We start from the raw sequence: 20,208 nt of genomic DNA, 5'->3' as shown, positions 1-20,208 counted from the left end.
TGGGCTGCAGACCCGTGTCATTACCAAATGCGCCACCGGCAAAGAGAGCCAGTGCCTGGAAAACAGGGAGATGAGCAGTCAGAATTAGATCGCGGTGAGCGGCGTAAAGCGCCGTTTTCTGGAGTTACAAAATGTCGTGTAACTCAAAAACTAGGTGGGATAGAAGCACAATTCCTTTACTGGGTGAATCAGCAGAATTTCATGAACTTTGACTGCGATAGCTCTTTGTACCTCCGTCGCGGAGATATGACGAGAGAAGAAACGGCTTCATTTTAAGAGTTTGAAAACAAACATAATTTATGGCTCAAGAGTTTGAAAACAAACGTAATTTATGGCTCAACAGTAAGATGACAGTAAAAACTGCTCCAACCGTGAGTGTCAGCAGTGTCTGAAGATGAATTGGCACAAGCCTCTCATCTTAACTTTGCTTTATTAAAATTATTGTGGCATGCAGATGAATCTTGCAAAGAAGCTCACAGGGAGAGATTGAGCCTGTATTTCCACCCCAAGCTGGTAGGAGGAGTTTTTTATTGAACATACTTGCTTGTGCCACAATGTGCTTCAAGGGTCATTAACAGCATAAAAAGAACTCACTTATGGTACTGCATTCTTCCTATAAAACAATAACTGTCAGTGACTTTGTACCGTAGTATAAACACAGCATTCAAGACAACAGTTAAAAGTAACGTAACCATAAACAATGAAACAAGAACATCTAAAATGCAACACATGTCCCAAGGCATGATGGGAGAGAACTAGCTGTTCCCCCAACACGCCACATTATTTATGAATTATGATTTGGCAGAAACACTGGGACTTGGTATAAATACTATGATTTACATGAAATACTTTGACTTAGCAGAAATTCTGTAATCTAGCAAAAAGCACTTCAGCATAGCAGAAATTCTATGATTGATCAGAATTACTAGGATTTAGCACAAACACTATGATTTGTCTAAAAAAAACCCTTTATTTTGCAGTTATATTGTGATTATGGCAGAAATACTATGCTTTGGAACAAATACCAAGATTTGGCAGAAATACTATGAGCAGTAATAATATAACATAGCAGAAATACTGTTATTTTGTGGAAATACTATGCTTTGGCACAAATACCATGATTTGGCCAAAATACTATGATTTAGCAGAAATACTAAGATGTAGTAGAAGTACTTTGATTTAACAGAAATACTATTATGGAGGAGTAATACTTTAACATGGGAGAAATATTGATACAGACACACAAACATACACATACACAGAGCCTAAAGGGAACAGTGGCTGTTAAGAGTCTGGGCTTGGTATATCTAGGTCAGTTAAATTAGCTGCACCTGCTGTAATCAGCCCATACACACACAGACACAGAGAGAGGTATAAGTTTTCTGCAGTGTATTTCTTACATTCACATTCAGGATTCCCCTCGAACCTCCTGGTCTCAAGGCAGCTACTCATCTCACTGAGCCAAACTCATTCTCACAAAAAAGAGGTAGACAGACTGACAATTGTGCTGAAATTATCAGAAGCTGCTGAGAACTGTGCTGATAAGAGGCAAAAAGGATGAAAATTTTGCAGAAAAGAGGTGAATCAGCAGAATTTCTGCAGAAAAGAGGCAAAGAAGCAGAACGTTGCACTGAAAAGAGGTGAATCAGCAGAGTTTCTGCTGAAAAGAGTTTTTTTTTCTGAAAACCGCCAAAAAAGCTGGAATTTGTGCTGAAAAGGGGTGAAAAAAATGAAAATTTTGCTGAAAAGGGGTGAAGAAGCTAAAGCATACCAAATCAAAGTATTTGTGCCAAAACATGGTATTTCTGCCATATTGTGGTATTTGCGCCACAAAAGTTACTACATTACAACATGAATACGGATTAAAGATGAAAGAAACTGGCAACAAATTCCTCCACTACAAACCAGTCTGATACCACTTCTTTGCAGTGTTCACGTTTACTAAGGCACTACCCAAAAGGCGCCACAAGAGGGCACTCCAACACAAGAGATGACCTATGTACACTGATGCACTTAGTAACAGTCAGCCTCCTACTTAGCCACTACGTAATACAGCGATATTACAGTGTACAAATTGACATAAATTTGCAGGGGGAACAAACAAAGCAGGAACAAGCCCAAAACAATCAAATAACTGGGCTGCCATAGCTATCGCTAACTAGCACATACGCTAAAGGTAACTAAAACCAATACACACAAGTAGCAGGGTAAACATCTTAAGCATGGAACATTAACTCACGTTTATGTGACACACACCATCCCCAACAAATACAGGATGGGCTATTTGCTCCCCTTCCCAGCAGCTCTCTCCTCAATCGTTAGCCCAGGAACGAAGGAAGACCATCTAGCTCAGAAGTCCCATGAATTCCCTCACTGCTCAGAGGCTGCTTGGTAATGTAGCTCACACTAACACAGGTTTTTCTACAAGCACAAATACTATAACATAGCAGAAATACTGTGATTTTGTTGAAATACTATGCTTTAGGACAAATACTATGATATAGCAGCAATACTATGTTTTGGTACAAATGCTGCGCTTAGGCACAAATATTATGATTTGGCAGACACTATGATTTAGCAGAGATAATATGATTTGGCAGAAATACTAAACTTTGGCACAAATACTATAATTGAGTGCAAGTACTTTAAGATAACAGAAATACTGTGATTTAGCAGAAATACAATGTTTTTGCAGAAACACTGTAATTTCACTCAAATACTTTGAAATAGCCATAATACTATGATTTGGCAGAACATAACAGAAATTCTACGACTTAGTAGTAATACTGTAACATAACAGAAATATTAATTGGGCACAAATACTATAATTTGGCACAAGTACCATGTTTTGGCAAAATCCCATAATTTGGCACAAATACTATGATTTGGCAGACACTATGATTTAGCAGAGATAATATCATTTGGCAGAAATACTAAACTTTGGCACAAATACAATAATTGAGTACTTTAAGATGAGAGAAATACTATGATTTAGCAGAAATACAATGTTTTTGCAGAAACACTGTAATTTCACTCAAATACTATGAAATAGCAGTAATACTATGATTTGGCAGAAATACTATGTTTCAGTACAAATACTATGACAAAGCAGAAATACTATGACTTAGAAGTAATACTATAACAAAAGGGATTCCTCAAAATACTATGAAATTGCAGTAATTCTATGATTTGGCAGAAATACTGTTCTTCGTACAAATACATGCTTTGATACAAATACTATATTTTGATTTGAATACTATGATTTGGCACGAGTAGTATGATTTAGTACAAATACTACGAATTGGCAGAAATACTGTGACTCAGTAGTAATACTATAACATAACAGATATACTATGATTTTGCAGACAGTCTATGTTTTTGCACAACTAGCACAATATGGCAGAAATACTATGATTTGGCACAAGTACTATGATTTAGTACAAATACTCTTATTGGCACAAATACTATGTTTCAGTACAAATACTACGATTTCGCAATAATACTGGGTTTTAGCACAAGTACTGAGATTTGGGTGAAATACTATGATTTAGAAGAAATACTATGACTTCGTACAAATACAATGTTTTGGTTCAAATAATATGATTTGCAAAAAATACTATGATTTGGTACAAGTACCATGATTTAGTACAAATACTACAATTTCGCTCAAATACTATGAAATTGCAGTGATACTATGATTTTGAAGGAATACTATGATTTGGTAGAAATACTATGCCTTAGTAGTAATACTATAACATAGCAGATATAATGTGATTTTGCAGACATAGTATGTTTTTGCACAAATACTATGATTTCGTTCAAATACTATGGAATTGCAGTAATACTATGATTTGGAATACTATGATTTGGTAGGAATACTATGCCTTAGTAGTAATACTATAACATAACAGATATACTATGATTTTGCAGAAATTCTATGTTTTTGCACAAATACTACAACAACTACTACTACAAATACTACAAGAAATACAATGTTTGGGCAGTAATACTATTATTTGCTATAAATACTATTATTTGGCACATATACTATAATCAGCAGATATACTATAACATAACAGAAATTCTACGACTTAGTAGTAACACCATAATATAACAGAAATTTTAACTGGGCACAAATAACATGATTTGGCACAAATACCATGATTTGGCAAAAAGATACCATGATTTGCCACAAATACAATCATATTGCAGAAATACTATGATTGGGTACAAATACTATGATTTGGCACAAGTACTATGAATAAGTACAAATACTATGATTTGGCAGAAATACTGTGATTTAGCAGAAATACTATGTTTTAACATAAATAATATCTTTTCACAGAAATTTCTGCTAAAAGGTACTATTTCTGCTTTTTAGCAGAAATACTGTAATTTGGCATAAATACTATGATTTAGGATAAATACTATGATTTGGCAGATATACTATATTCAGCACATAAACTATAACATAACAGACATTCCTCCACTTAGTAGTAATCTCATAACATAAAATAAATATTATGGTTCTGCCCTAAAACCATGATTTGGCACAAATACCATGATTTTTCAAAAATACTATGATTTAGCAGAAATACTATGATTGAGCAGAAGTACTAAGATGTAGTAGAAGTACTTTGATTTAGCACAAATACTATTATGGAGGAGTAATATGTAACATGGGAGAAATATTGATACAGACACACAAACACAGAGCCTAAAGGGAGCAGTGGCTGTTAAGAGTCTGGGCTTGGTATATCTAGGTCAGCTAAATTAGCTGCACCTGCTGTAATCAGCACTTACACACACAGACACAGAGAGAGGTATGAGTTTTCTGCAGTGTATTTCTCACATTCAGGATTCCCCTCGAACAAATGGCCATAATTTCCTAACTGTAGGGGCTAGAACGCTCATTCTGACACCGTTTTGTTCAGAAGAGATGGGGGAATCTGCAGGTCTTCATAAATCAGAGATAAAATATAAATTATTAAAGATATATGACTTGTAATACACTGTAACTGAGCAGAGGCAAAGCAAAACTGCCTTGACTTGCCCTCAAACAATGTTTTGTAACTCTAAATCTATATGGAGCATCAAAATCATTCTTTCACCGTAAGAAACAGCAGGCTTTGGTGAACAGTCATGGGAATTTTCAGGTCTCTGTGGAAATCCATCAAAAAGATATGACGAGAGAAAAAAGTGCCTCATTTCCACAGTTTGAAATCTGAAGAAATCTGAGCGAGGGACAAATTTCCTATGCTCAAACAAGTGTAATTCATGGCCAAACGGTAATAGGTGAGGAAATAATTCTTGAATTGTGAGCATCAGGGATGTCTGAAGATATATTGGCACAAGCCTCATGTCTAAACTCTGTTTTGTTAAGGAGATATGACGATTTGAAAATGCCTCTCATTAGAGAAATCCAGCGCTGATTTTGAACAAACTCTCCATTGACTTTGTATGGAGAGTTTTCAGACTTTGTGTTGCTCTGAGGAGATTTGCAAAAAATGTGTAAATCCCACAAGAATGATAGTGACATTTTGTGAAAGCCAGCAAAAATACCTACGTTTTGATGTATAATTTGTGGGAGTTGAGTGGAAATTGAGTGAGTAGCAAGAAGTTGTTTAGACATGAAGAGAAAATTCAGAACGGACCAGCACTCACTCTGACTTAATTGCATAGCAACCATAGCAACGCATGTATTTTCTGAAAAATCACATTTTTGCAAATGAAAACTTAAAGAGGTATAAGATTAAAACGGTAGAAGATCTGAAAAAGCTGAATCATTCATGAATAGCCCAATAATCTGAGAACATTTTAAAGTTTGAATGGAGTTTCTAGGTGAAAGTATGACAAAGTAGTTAAGTTTCAAAAACAAGCAAGTTTTACCAGAATTGTGGAAGTTTTCCATTCATTTCAATGGGACAAATTAAAGGAAAAAAGTGTAATATTTTAAAAAGTATAATAGTAATAAACACCAAAAGATATAGCACCCATCTCCAGAAAGAGCAGAACAGTATAGAGTTTGAATGGTAAAAATCGGCTGAAAACTGAGAGAGTAGTTAAAGTCCAAAAAACGTACGGAAGCAACTAGAATAAAGTATAAAGAATAAAGAGAAACAGGAACTCAATAGTGTGGAAGCCCTTGAGGGCATCCACACAACTAGAAAAATTTGCATTTCCTGCGAAAATGCTGTGTGGATGCCTTAACGCTGAAGCTGTCTGCTGAAAATGATTGAAAAAGGTGAAAAGCTGCAAAAAGTTGTATGGCAGTAAAAAAACTGAAAAATTCTGCTAAATACACGTGAAAAAACAGAAACTTTTGCTGAAAAGAGGTGGAAAGGCAAAGATTCAGCTTAAAAGGGGTAAAGAAGTTCAAATTTGTACTGAAAAGAGGAGTGGTGAAGAGGTTTCTTTTGAAATTAGCAGAAGATACTGAGATTTGTACTGATAAGAGGTGAAAGGCTGAAAATTCTGCTTAAAATAGGTGAATCAGCAGAATTTCTACTGAAAAGAGGTAAAGAAGTAGTTGCACTGAAAACAGGTGAATCAGCAGAATGTCTGCTAAAAAAGACATTTCTGTTGAAAACACCTGAAAAATCTGAAATTTGTGCTGAAAAGGGGTGAAAAAACTCACAATTCCGCTGAAACGGGGTGAAGAAGAGGTGTTGGGCTGTTGAGAAGAGTTAAATAAGTTGAACTGACAAATGTGATGATATGGCACAAATACTATGATTGGGTACAAATACTATAATTTGGCACAAGTACTATGATTTAGTACAAATACTATGATTTGGCAGAAATACTATGATTTGGCAATAATACTGCATTTTAGCACAACTACTGAGATTTTTTGAAAATACTATGATTTAGAAAAGATATTATGACTTTGTACAAATCCAATCTTTTGGTACAAATAATATGATTTGGTTCAGATGCTATGATTTGAAACAAATACTATGATTTGGCAGAAATACTATTATTTAGTTGAAATACTATGATTTACCAGAAATACTATGCCTTAGTAGTAATACTATAACATAACAGATATATGATGATTTTGCAGACATTCTGGTTTTACACAAATACTATAATGTGCCAGAAATACTATGTTTTAGCACAAATACCATGATTTGCTATAAATACTATGATTTGGCACATATACTGTATTCAGCAGAGATACTATAACAAAATAGAGAGTCTACGACTTAGTAGTAATACTATAACTTAATAGATATACTATGATTTTGCAGACAGTCTATGTTTTTGCACAACTAGCACAATGTGGCATAAATACTATGATTTGGCACAAGTACTATGCTTTAGTAGAAATACACTTATTGGCAGAAATATTATGTTTCAGTACAAATACTATGATTTGGCAATAATACTGCGTTTCAGCAGAACTACTGAGATTTGATTGAAATACTATGATTTAGAAGAAATACTATGACTTCGTACAAATACTAGGTTTTGGTTCGAATACTATGATTTTCAAAAAATACTATGATTTGGCACAAGTACCATGATTAGTACAAATACTATGAACTGGCAGAAGTACTGTGATTTAGTAGTAATACTTTAACATAACACATATACTGTGATTTAACAGACAATATGTTTTTGCACGAATAATACAATTTCGCTCAAATACTATGAAATTGCAGTAATACTATAATATTGAAGGAATACTATGATTTGGTAGAAATACCATTCCTTAGTAGTAATACTATAACATAACAGATATACTGTGATTTCTGCAGACATAGTATGTTTTTGCACAAATACTACGATTTCGCTCAAATACTATGAAATTGCAGTAATACTATGATTTTGAAGGAATACTTTGATTTGGTAGAAATACTATGCCTTAGTAGTAATACTATAACATAACAGATATACTTTGATTTTGCAGACATAGTGTGTTTTTGCATAAATACTACGATTTCGCTCAAATACTATGAAATTGCAGTAATACTATGATTTTGAAGGAATACTTTGATTTGGTAGAAATACTATGCCTTAGTAGTAATACTATAACATAACAGATATACTGTGATTATGCAGACATAGTATGTTTTTGCACAAATACTACAATTTGGCAAGAAATACTATGTTTGGGCACAAATACTATGATTTGCTATAAATACTATGATTTGGCAAATATACTATAATCAGCAGATATACTATAACACAACAGAAATTCTACGACTTAGTAGTAATACTATAACATAACAGAAATTTTAATTGGGCACAAATAACATGATTTGGCACAAATACCATGATTTGGCACAAATACTATGAATTGGCAAGAAATACTATGTTTTTGGCACAAATACTATGATTTGCTATAAATACTATGATTTTGCACATATAGTATAATATGCAGATATACTATAACATAACAGAAATTTTAAATGGGCACAAATAACATGATTTGGCAAAAAAATACCATGATTTGGCACAAATACGATGATATGGCAGAAATACTATGATTGGGTATAAATACTATGATTTGGCACAAGTACTATGACTTAGTACAAATACTATTATTTGGCACAAATACTATGACTTAGCAGAAATACTATGTTTTAACATAAATAATATCTTTTGACAGAAATTTCTGCTAAAAGGTACTATTTCTACTTTTTAGTAGAAATACTGTAATTTTGTATAAATACTATGATTTGGGATAAATACTATGATTTGGCAGATATACTATATTCAGCGCATATACTATAACATAACAGAAATACCTCCACCTAGTAGTAATACTATAACATATCAGAAATGTCATGATTTGACACAAAAACCATGATTTGGCACAAATACCATGATTTGGCAGAAATGCTATGATTTCCCAGAATTACTATGATTGAGCAGAAGTACTAAGATGTAGTAGAAGTACTTTGATTTAGCAGAAATACTATTATGGAGGAGTAATACTTTAACATGGGAGAAATATTGATACACACACATATACACAGAGAGTAAAGGGAGCAGTGGCTGTTAAGACTCTGGGCTTGGTATATCTAGGTCAGCTAAATTGGCTGCACCTGCTGTAATCAGCACTTACACACACAGACACAGAGAGAAGTAGGAGTCTTCTTCAGTGTATTTCTCACATTCAGGACTCCCCTCGAACAAATGGCCATCATTTCCTAACCGTAGGGGCTAGAACGCTCATTCTGACACCGTTTTGTTCAGAAGAGATGGGGGAATCTGCAGGTCTTCATAATTCAGAGATAAAATATAAATTATAGAAGATATATGACTTGTAATACACTGTAACTGAGTAGAGGCAAAGCAAAACTGCCTTGACTTGCCCTCAAACAACGTTTTGTAACTCTAAATCTATATGGAGCATCAAAATGATTCTTTCACCGTAAGAAACAGCAGGCTTTGGTGAACAGTCATGGAAATTTTCAGGTCTCTCTGGAAATCCATCAAAAAGATATGACGAGAGAAAAAAGTGCCCCATTTCCAGAGTTTGAAATCTGAAGAAATCTGAGCGAATGACGAATTTCCTACCCTCAAACAAGTGTAACTCATCTCAGAACGGTAATAGGTGAGAATAAACTTCTTGAATTGTGTGCATCAGTAGTGTCTGACGATATATTGGCACAAGCGTTATGTCTCAACTTTGTTTTGTTAAGGAGATATGACGATTTGAAAATGCCTGTCATTAGAGAAATCCAGCGGTGATTTTGAACAAACTCTCCATTCAGTTTCTATGGAGCGTTTTAAGACCTTGTGTTGCTCTGAGGAGATTTGCAAAAATTCTATAAATCCCACAACAATGATAGTCACATTTTCTGAAAGCCAGCAAAAATACCTACGTTTTGATGTATAATTTGTGGGGCTTGAGTGGAAATTGAGCGAGTAGCAAGAAGTTGTTCAGACATGAAGAGAAAATTCAGAAAGGACAAGTGCACACTCTGAGTTAATTGCATAGCAACGATAACAACGCATGTATTTTCTAATAAATCACAATTTTGCAACTGAAAACTTAAAGAGGTATAAGATTAAAATGGTAAAAGATCTGAAAAAGCTGAATCATACAGGAATAGCCCAATAATCTGAGAACATTTTAAAGTTTGAATGGAGTTTCTAGGTGAAAGTATGAGGAAGTAGTTAAGTTTCAAAAACAAGCAAGTTTTAGCAGAATTTCTGAAGATTTCCATTTATTTCAATGGGACAAATTAAAGGAAAAAAGTGTAATATTTTAAAAAGTATAATAGTAATAAACACCAAAAGTCATAGCACACATTAGCAGAAATAGCAGAACAGTTTAGAGTTTGAACTGAGAAAATCGGCTGAAAACTGAGGAAGTAGTTAAACGGCAAAAAACGTACGGAAGCAACCAGAATAAAGTATAAAGAATAAAGAGAAACAGGAACTCAATAGTGTGGAAGCCCTTTTAGGGCATCCACACAATAAAGAATAAAGAGAAACAGGAAAACAATAGTGTGGATGCATAAAGCATCCACACAATAATAACTAGAAAAATTTGCATTTCCTGCGAAAATGCAGTGTGGATGCTGGAACGCTGAAGCTGTCTGCTGAAACTAGTTGAAAAAGCTGATAAAATACAGATATTGTAAAAACTTTGCAGAAGCAAAGGAACTTTCCTAAAATGTAGTAACTTAGCAGAACTGTAATATCTTAGAGGAAACATAATTGATTATGATTTAGCAGAAATGCTGTATTTAGCACAAATCTCATGAAATAGCAGAAAAAGTATGATTTAGCAGAAATGCTGTATTTAGCACAAATCTCATAAAATAGCAGAAATAGTATGATTTAGCAGAAATGCTGTATTTAGCACAAATCTCATAAAATAGCAGAAAAAGTATGATTTAGCAGAAATGCTGTATTTAGCACAAATCTCATAAAATAGCAGAAAAAGTATAATTTAGCAGAAATGCTGAATTTATCACAAATCTCATAAAAAAGTAGAAAAAGTATGATTTAGCAGAAATGCTGTATTTAGCACAAATCTCATAAAAAAGCAGAAATAGTATGATTTAGCAGAAATGCTGTATTTAACACCAATGCTGAAAAGTAGCAGAAATGCTATGACTTAGCACAATAGTAATAACTTAAATAGAAAAATTGGAAAAGTAAATGGACAGCTGAACAAATGCTGAACATGCTAAGGGTCCCTCAAATGTAATTGTTAAACGAAAAATAATCAGCAAAAAAAGTATAACAGTCACACAATCACAAATATGTACACATATGGAAACACACATGCACAGAGGGACACACAGGATCAAATTCAGTCAACAAGTCTAAATATATTAAATTAAAATCATACAATAAGATGCTTCAATAGACATTCTCTCTCGCCCTCTCTATCTCTCTCTCTTTGTCACACACACACACACACACACACACACACACACACACACACACAAAGGGAGAGAACAGCAAGTTTCTAGGTCAGTCAAACAGCCTGGGAGCTGCTAAATTTGAATCCACCAATCAGAGAGGCTGTGTACTTTTTCCTGCCAAAACAGATGCACCTGTTTTTACACATACGCAGCATAGAGAGAGCCAAACACACAGGGTCTATGCCAGTCAACCAGTCTGAATATGTTAAATTTTTATCCACCAATGAGATGCTGCCCTAATAAAGGTCTTTGTGTATATCTGTCTTTCTCTCTCTCTCTCTCTCTCTCTCGCTCTCTCTCTCTCTCACACACACACAGTCACACATACACACACACACACACTCACACACAGCAGCAGCAAGTGAACAGCATGTTTCTAGGTCAGTAAAACAGCTGTGAGCTTCTCAATTTGAATCCACCAATCAGAGAGGCTGTGTGCTTTTTCCCGCCAAAACTGGTGCACCAAGTGCAGGCTTTTACACATGCAGCACAGAGAGAGACAGGATTTTTGCAGTCTATTTCTCATAGTCAGGACTCCCCTCAAACAAACAGCCATAAATTCCTAACCGTAGGGGCTAAAACAGTCATTCTTAGACCGTTTTGCTCAGAAGACATGGGGGAATCTTGAAATGTTGACCATTTAAAATACAAATATGAAATATTAAAGATATATGACATAGATGATTGGTTGGCTTAGAAGCCATGAATGACCCAATATGCAAATTTGAATGTGCCAGGGCTCAGATATGATTGGTTGTCTTAGAAGCCATGAAGGCCCCAATATGCAAATTTGAATGTGCCAGGGCTCAGATATGATTGGCTGGCTGGGAAGCCGTCCAGGTCCTGATAGGTAAGTTTGAATATTACAGTCCTTACAGAGGACTGACTCCCTGGGGACCTGGCAGAAATATATAGAAATACAATGATGACCCAGAAATACTGCATTTAGTAGAAATACTATGTTTTAGCACAAATACTATAAAATGGCAGAAATACTATAATTAAGCAGAAATATTATATTAAGTACAAATCCTATAAAATAGCAGAAATAGTATGATTTAGAAGAAATGCTGTATTTAGAACAAATACTGTAAATCAGCAGAAATGCTATGACTTAGCACAATAGTAATAAGTTAAATACAAAAATTGGAAAAGCAAAATGGACAGCTGAAGAAATCCTGAACATGCTAAGGGTCCCTCAAATGTAATTGTTAAATGAAAAAAAATCAGCAAAAAAAAAAGTATAACAGTCACACAATCACAAATATGAACACATATGGAAACACACAAGCACAGAGAGACACACAGGATCAAATTCAGTCAACCAGTCTAAATATATTGAATTTGAATCATACAATAAGATGTTCCCATAAAAAGTCTCTCTCTCTCTCTCTCTCTCTCTCTCTCTCTGTCACACACACACACACACGCACACACACACACACACACACACACACACACACACACACACACACACACACACACACACACACACACACACAGGGAGAGAAAATCAAGTTTTTAGGTCAGTCAAGCAGCCTGGGAGCTGCTAAATTTGAATCCACCAATCAGAGAGGCTGTGCACTTTTTCCCGCCAAAACAGGTGCACCTATTTTTACACACACGCAGCACAGAGACAGGATTTGTGCTGTCTATTTTTCATAGTCAGGATTCCCCTCAAACAAACAGCCATAAATTCCTAACCGTAGGGGCTAAAACAGTCATTCTTAGACCGTTTTCTTCAGAAGACATGGGGGAATCTTGAAATGTTGACCATTTAAAATACAAATATGAAATATTAAAGATATATAACATAGATGATTGGTTGGCTTAAAAGCCATGAATGACCCAATATGCAAATTTGAATGTGCCAGGGCTCTGATATGATTGGTTGTCTTAGAAGCCATGAAGCCAACAATATGCAAATTTGAATGTGCCAGGGCTCAGATATGATTGGTTGTCTTAGAAGCCATGAAGCCAACAATATGCAAATTTGAATGTGCCAGGGCTCAGATATGATTGGCTGGCTGGGAAGCCGTCCAGGTCCTGATAGGTAAGTTTGAATATTACAGTCCTTACAGAGGACTGACTCCCTGGGGACCTGGCAGAAATATATAGAAATACAATGATGACCCAGAAATACTGCATTTAGTAGAAATACTATGTTTTAGCACAAATACTATAAAATGGCAGAAATACTATAATTAAGCAGAAATATTATATTAAGTACAAATCCTATAAAATAGCAGAAATAGTATGATTTAGCACAAATGCTGTATTTAGCACAAATACTGTAAATCAGCAGAAATGCTATGACTTAGCACAATAGTAATAAGTTAAATACAAAAATTGGAAAAGCAAAATGGACAGCTGAAAAAATGCTGAACATGCTAAGGGTCCCTCAAATGTAATTGTTAAATGAAACAAAATCTGTAAAAAAGGTATAACAGTCACACAATCACAAATATGAACACATATGGAAACACACAAGCACAGAGAGACACACACAGGATCAAATTCAGTCAACCAGTCTAAATATATTGAATTTGAATCATACAATAAGATGCTCCCATAAAAGTCTCTCTCTCTCTCTCTCTGTGTGTCACACACACACACACACACACACACACACACACACACACACACACACACACAGGGAGAGAAAATCAAGTTTCTAGGTCAGTCAAGCAGCCTGGGAGCTGCTTAATTTGAATCCACCAATCAGAGAGGCTGTGCACTTTTTCCCGCCAAAACAGGTGCACCTCTTTTTACACACACGCAGCACAGAGACAGGATTTGTGCTGTCTATTTTTCATAATCAGGATTCCCCTCAAACAAATGGCTATAATTTCCTAACCGTAGGGGCTAGAACAATCATTCTTACACCGTTTTGTTCAGAAGAGATGGGGGAATCTTCAAGTGTTGACAATTTATCATTAAAATATGAATTATTAAAGATATTTGACTTGCAATGCACCATAACTGAGTAGAGGCGAAGAGAAAACTGCCTTGACTCACCCTCAAACAACGCTTTCTAACTCTAAATCTAGTTGGAGTATTGATATCATTCTTTCACCGTAAGAGAGAGCAGGCTTTGGTGAACAGTCATGGAAATTTTCAGGTCTCTGTGGAAATCCAAAAAAAAGATATGACGAGAGAAAAAAGTGCCTCATTTCCAGAGTTTGAAATCTGAAGAAATCTGAGCGAAGGACGAATTTCCTACCCTCAAACAAGTGTAACTCATCTCAGAACGGTAATAGGTGAGAAAAAAATTCTTGAATTGTGAGCGTCAGGAGTGTCTGAAGATATACTGGGACAAGCCTCATGTTTTAACTTCGCTTCGTTAAGGAGATATGACGATTCGAATATGCCTCTCATGACAGAAATCAAACGGTGATTTTGAACAAACTCTCCATTGACTTTGTATTGAGACTTTTCCAACCTTGTGTTGGTCTGAATAGATTTGGCAAAATTCTATAAATCCCACAATAATGACAGTGACATTCTCTGAAAGCCAGCAAAAATACCTACATTTTGATGTATAATTTGTGTGGGTTGAGTGAAAATTGAGCGAGTAACAAGAAGTTGTTCGGACATGAAGAGAATACTGCAAAACTTACAGTGGCTCACTGAAAGCCAAGTGCATAGCAACCATAACAACGCATGTATTTTGTGAAAAATCACAAAAATGAAACTCAAAACTTTAAGAGGCATAAAAGTAAAACGGTAAAAGATTTGAAAAAGCTGACTTATACCTGAATAGCCCAATAATTTGAGAACATTTTAAAGTTTGAATGGTTGTTCTACGTGTAAATATGAGGAAGTAGTTAAGTTTCAAAAACAAGCAAATTTTAGCAGAATTGTGGAAGTTTCCCATTCATTTCAATGGGACAAAAAAAAGTATAAAAAGCTTAATATTTTAAAAAGTATAATAGCAAAAAATACCAAAAGATATAGCGCACATTAGCAGAAATAGCAGAATAGTTTAAAATTTGAACGGTGAAAATCGGCTGAAAATTGTGGGAGTAGTTAAGTGCCAAAAAGTGTACGGAACGCAACTAGAATAAAGTAAAGATAAAGAATAAAGAGAAACAGGAACTCAATAGTGTGGATGCCTCCAGCATCCACACAATAATAAAGAATAAAGAGAAACAGGAAAACAATAGTGTGGATGCCTCCAGCATCCACACAACTAGAAAAAATTGCATTTCCTGCGAAAATGCTGTGTGGATGCCTTAACGCCGAAGCTGTCTGCTGAAAATAGCTGAAAAAGACGAAAAGTTGCAAAAAATTGTATGGCGGTGAAGAACTGAAAATTCTGCTGAAAAGAGGTGAAGAAGTACAAATTTTTGCTGAAAAGTGGTGAAAAGCCAAATGTTCTACTGAAAAGGGGTAAAGACGGAGAAATTTCTGCTGAAAAGTGGTAAAAAGAAATTTTGCCATGAGCAGGATTTGAACCTGGCCTTCCTGGTTTCAAGGCAGCTACTCATCTCACTGAGCTAAACTCATTCTCTAAAGAAAGAGGTGGATAGACTGACAATTCTCCTGAATATAGCAGAAGCTGCTGAAAATTGTGCTGATGAGAGGCGAAAAGAATGAAAATTTTGCAGAAAAGAGGTGAATCAGCAGAATTTCTGCAGAAAAGAGGCAAAGAAGCAGAACGTTGCGCTGAAAAGAGGTGAATCAGCAGAGTTTCTGCTGAAAAGAGTTTTTTTTTCTGAAAACAGCCAAAAAAGCTGGAATTTGTGCTGAAAAGGGGTGAAAAAAATGAAAATTTTGCTGAAAAGGGGTGAAGAAGCTAAAGTATACCAAATCAAAGTATTTGTGCCAAAACATAGTATTTCTGCCATATTGTGGTATTTGTGCCACAAAAGTTACTACATTACAACATGAATACGGATTAAAGATGAAAGAAACTGGCAACAAATTCCTCCACTACAAACCATACTGATACCACTTCTTTGCAGTGTTCATGTTTACTAAGGCACTACCCAAAAAGCGCCACAAGAGGGCACTCCAACACAAGAGATGACCTATGTACACTGATGCACTTAGTAACAGTTAGCCTCCTACTTAGCCACTATGTAATACAGCGATATTACAGTGTACAAATTCACATAAATTTGCAGGGGGAACAAACAAAGCAGGAACAAGCCCAAAACAATCAAATAACTGGGCTGCCATAGCTATCGCTAACTAGCACATACGCTAAAGGTAACTAAAACAACTAAAACAAATACACACAAGTAGCAGGGTAAACATCTTAAGCATGGAACATTAACTCACGTTTATGTGACACACACCATCCCCAACAAATACAGGATGGGCTATTTGCTCCCCTTCCCAGCAGCTCTCTCCTCAATCGTTAGCCCAGGAACGAAGGAAGACCATCTAGCTCAGAAGTCCCATGAATTCCCTCACTGCTCAGAGGCTGCTGGGTAATGTAGCTCACAATAACACAGGTTTTTCTACAAGCACAAATACTATAACATAGCAGAAATACTGCGATTTTGTTGAAATACTATGCTTTAGGAAAAATACTATGATTTGGCAGAAATACTATGTTACGACATATACTATGATTTGGCTCAAATACTATGATAAAGCAGCAATACTATGTTTTCGTACAAATGCTGCGCTTAGGCGCAAATATTATGATTTGGCAGACACTATGATTTAGCAGAGATAATATGATTTGGCAGAAATACTAAACTTTGGCACAAATACTATAATTGAGTGCAAGTACTTTAAGATAACAGAAATACTATGATTTAACAGAAATATAATGTTTTTGCAGAAACACTGTAATTTCACTCAAATACTATGAAATAGCAGTAATACTATGTTTCAGTTGAAATACTATGACAAAGCAGAAATACTATGACTTAGAAGTAATACTATAACAAAAGGGATTCCTCAAAATACTATGAAATTGCAGTAATTCTATGATTTGGAAGAAATACTGTACTTTGTACAAATACAATGCTTTGGTACAAATACTATATTTTGATTTGAATACTATGATTTGTCACGAGTAGTATGATTTAGTACAAATACTACGAATTGGCAGAAATACTGTGACTTAGTAGTAATACTATAACATAACAGATATACTGTGATGTTGAAGACATAGTATGTTTTTGCACATATGCTACGATTTCGCTCAAATACTATGAAATTGCAGTAATACTATGGTTTTGAAGGAATACTATGATTTGGTAGAAATACTATGCCTTAGTAGTAATACTATAACATAACAGATATACTATGATTTTGCAGACAGTCTATGTTTTTGCACAACTAGCACAATGTGGCAGAAATACTATGATTTGGCACAAGTACTATGATTTAGTAGAAATACTCTTATTGGCACAAATACTATGTTTCAGTACAAATACTATGATTTGGCAATAATACTGCGTTTCAGCACAACTACTGAGATTTGATTGAAATACTATGATTTAGAAGAAATACGACTTCGTACAAATACTACTATGTTTTGGTTCGAATACTATGATTTGCAAAAAATACTATGATTTGGCACAAGTACCATGATTTAGTACAAATACTACGAATTGGCAGAAATACTGTGACTTACTAGTAATACTTTAACATAACAGATATACTGTGATTTAGCAGACATAGTATGTTTTTGCACGAATACTACGATTTTGCTCAAATACTATGAAATTGCAGTAATACTATGATTTTGAAGGAATACCATGATTAGGTAGAAATACTATGCCTTAGTAGTAATACTATGACATAACAGATATACTGTGATTTTGCAGACATAGTATGTTTTTGCACAAATACTACGATTTCGCTCAAATACTATGAAATTGCAGTAATACTATGATTTTGAAGGAATACTGTGATTTGGTAGAAATACTATGACTTAGTAGTAATACTATAACATAACAGTTATAATGTGATTTTGCAGACATGGTATGTTTTTGCACGAAAACTACGATTTCGCTCAAATACTATGAAACTGCAGTAATACTATGATTTTGAAGGAATACTACGATTTGGTAGAAATAGTATGCCTTAGTACTAATACTATAACATAGCAGTTATAATGTGATTTGGCAGACATAGTATGTTTTTGCACAAATACTACAATTTGGCAAGAAATACTATATTTGGGCACAAATACTATGATCTGCTATAAATACTATGATTTGGCACATATACTATAATCAGCAGATATACTATAACATAACAGAAATTCTACGACTTAGTAGTAATACTATAACATAACAGAAATTTTAATTGGGCACAAATAACATGATCTGGCACAAATACCATGATTTGGCAAAAAAATACCATGATTTGGTACAAATACAATGATATGGCAGAAATACTATGATTGGGTACAAATACTATGATTTGGCACAAGTACTATGACTTAGTACAAATACTATGATTTGGCACAAATACTATGATTTAGCAGAAATACTATGTTTTAACATAAATAATATCTTTTGACGGAAATTTCTGCTAAAAGGTAGTATTTCTGCTTTTTAGCAGAAATTCAGTAATTTTGCATAAATACTATGATTTGGCAGATATACTATATTCAGCACATATACTATAACATAACAGAAATACCTCCACCTACTAGTAATACTATAACATATCAGAAATGTCATGATTTGACACAAAAACCATGATTTGGCACAAATACCATGATTTGGCAAAAATACTATGATTTAGCAGAAATACTATGATTGAGCAGAAGTACTAAGATGTAGTAGAAGTACTTTGATTTAGCAGAAATACTATTATGGAGGAGTAATACTTTAACATGGGAGAAATATTGATACACACACACACACACACAGAGTCTAAAGGGAACAGTGGCTGTTAAGAGTCTGGGCTTGGTATATCTAGGTCAGCTAAATTGGCTGCACCTGCTGTAATCAGCACTTACACACACAGACACAGAGAGAAGTATGAGTTTTCTTCAGTGTATTTCTTACATTCAGGATTCCCCTCGAACAAATGGCCATAATTTCCTAACCGTAGGGGCTAGAACGCTCATTCTGACACCGTTTTGTTCAGAAGAGATGGGGGAATCTGCAGGTCTTCATAATTCAGAGATAAAATATAAATTATTGAAGATATAGGACTTGTAATACACTGTAACTGAGTATAGGCAAATTAAAACTGCCTTGACTTGCCCTCAAACAATGTTTTGTAACTCTAAATCTATATGGAGCATCAAAATCATTCTTTCACCGTAAGAAACAGCAGGCTTTGGTGAACAGTCATGGAAATTTTCAGGTCTCTGTGGAAATCCATCAAAAAGATATGACGAGAGAAAAAAGTGCCTCATTTCCAGAGTTTGAAATCTGAAGAAATCTGAGCGAATGACGAATTTCCTACACTCAAACAAGTGTAACTCATCTCAGAACGGTAATAGGTGAGAAAAAAATTCTTGAATTGTGAGCATCAGGAGTGTCTGAAGATATATTGGCACAAGCCTCAAGTCTCCACTTTGTTTCGTTAAGGAGATATGATAATTTGAAAATATATGGAGTTAAATCAGGGCCATAATGTTTGTTTAGTTAAAAAAAAATTTGAAATCGAAAATATGTAAACTGAAAGCAAAAGTCACATTTTTAGAGTTTACTTTGAAAAAGAAAGAGTTGGATTTAAAATTTTCGGATTCAGATCTTTTAAATTAATGTACAAAAAAAAATTCTTCAGGTTCGGATTTTTCTCTCAGCTTCAATTTTTTTCTTTTCACTTTCAAAAAAAAATTCTTCAGGTTCGGATTTTTCTCTCAGCTTCAATTTTTTTTTTT

The sequence above is a fragment of the Pelmatolapia mariae genome, linkage group LG20 (assembly GCF_036321145.2).
Source record: "Pelmatolapia mariae isolate MD_Pm_ZW linkage group LG20, Pm_UMD_F_2, whole genome shotgun sequence".
Classification (NCBI taxonomy): domain Eukaryota; kingdom Metazoa; phylum Chordata; class Actinopteri; order Cichliformes; family Cichlidae; genus Pelmatolapia; species Pelmatolapia mariae.
The sequence above is the reverse complement of the archived record's forward strand: the minus strand, read 5'-3'. Positions refer to the sequence as shown.